At 38.9% G+C, this 1416-nt stretch overlaps 1 non-coding gene across 1 annotated transcript; it reads right to left on the bottom strand.

The window, feature by feature from the left end:
- Window positions 1–629: 629 nt before the first annotated feature.
- On the bottom strand, window positions 630–736 carry LOC128283086 (small nucleolar RNA R71). Its single transcript, XR_008273427.1, has one exon. It is a non-coding gene; the product is annotated as a small nucleolar RNA R71 (small nucleolar RNA).
- Between the last annotated feature and the right edge of the window lie 680 nt (window positions 737–1416).

Below are 1416 nucleotides of genomic sequence, written 5' to 3'. Positions count from 1 at the left end.
TTTTTATTACTTTAGCCATTTTACTTTTATTGCAATATAATTTTTTATTTTCTTTTCTAATTTTTCGTTTATTCGCTTCTAACAGGTTTTTATAGTGTATGACTAGAAGAAACTCATCGGGACCATTACTTTTTGATAGTGAGATCAATCGCACAGCTCACAGAAATCCAAGAGAAATAATGCGAAGTCTAAGATACACAAAGGAAGAGCAAGAGGACGACATTCACACCACAACCGAGGAGATGGCTGAAAATCAGGAAAATCCACTACCTCCTGCGATTGCTGCTGATCCAGTAAATCAGAATCCTGCTCCATACACTATGTATGATTATGCTAAACCTAATTTAGCAGGAACTGAGTCAATATAGTTAAACCTGCTATTGCTGCAAATAATTTTGAACTGAAACCTAACATAATTCAAATGATACAACAGTTTGTTCAGTTTGATGGTTTGCAAGATGAGGATCAAAACAACCACTGTTCAATTTGATGGTTTGATGGTTGTTTCCCTTTTATTGAGGAACAAAGCTAAACAGTGGTTGAACTCGTTACCACGAGGGTCGATCACTACTTGGGAACAAATGATCGAAAAGTTTTTACTTAAATATTTTTCGCTGGCTAAAACCGCTAAGTTAAGGAATGACATCTCTTCTTTTGTGCAGATGGATATAGAAACACTTTATGATGCATGGGAGAAATACAAGGATCTTTTAAGAAGGTGCCATCACCATGGGTTACCACTTTGGCTACAAGTTTAGACATTTTACAACAGTGTGAAACCCTCAACGAGGCAACTCATCGACGCAGCCGCTGGTGGAGCTTTGAATGACAAAACACCTGAAGCGGCTTATGAATTTATTGAGGAAATGTCACTGAATAACTATCAGTGGCAAGTTCTGAGGACAAACCTGACGAAAGTAGCCAATGTTTTCAACCTCGATGCGGTTACTATGCTATCTAACCAGGTAGAACTCTTAAATAAAAAAATTGACAGTTTGTGTGGTTCTACTCAGGCACATCCAGTGATGAGGTGCTATTCAAATGGAGGAGGAGTATACATAGAATATCAACCCTTCAACCCTAGCATCAAGGAGGAACTAGTCTAATATATGGGTAACAATAACTCTAGACCTCAAAATAACCCATATAGTAATATTGTAGGTTGGAGGAACCATCCCAATTTCTCGTGGGGTGGTCAAGGAAATGAAAGGCCACAACACCCTCCGGGTTCTCAACAACCACCTTACCAACAGGAAAAGAAGCTGAACCTTGAGGAGATGCTAACAAAGTTTATCTCGGTGTCGAAAACTCGCTTTCAGAATACCGAAACAGCACTTAAGAATCAACAAACATTGATCCAAGGGCTCAAAACTCAGATAGGCCAACTCGCCAAATTGATTTCTGAACGACCACAAG

This window comes from Gossypium arboreum, chromosome 10 (genome assembly GCF_025698485.1).
Source record: "Gossypium arboreum isolate Shixiya-1 chromosome 10, ASM2569848v2, whole genome shotgun sequence".
Classification (NCBI taxonomy): domain Eukaryota; kingdom Viridiplantae; phylum Streptophyta; class Magnoliopsida; order Malvales; family Malvaceae; genus Gossypium; species Gossypium arboreum.
Note: the sequence above shows the minus strand (reverse complement) of the source record. Positions and strands in the feature narration are given on the sequence as shown.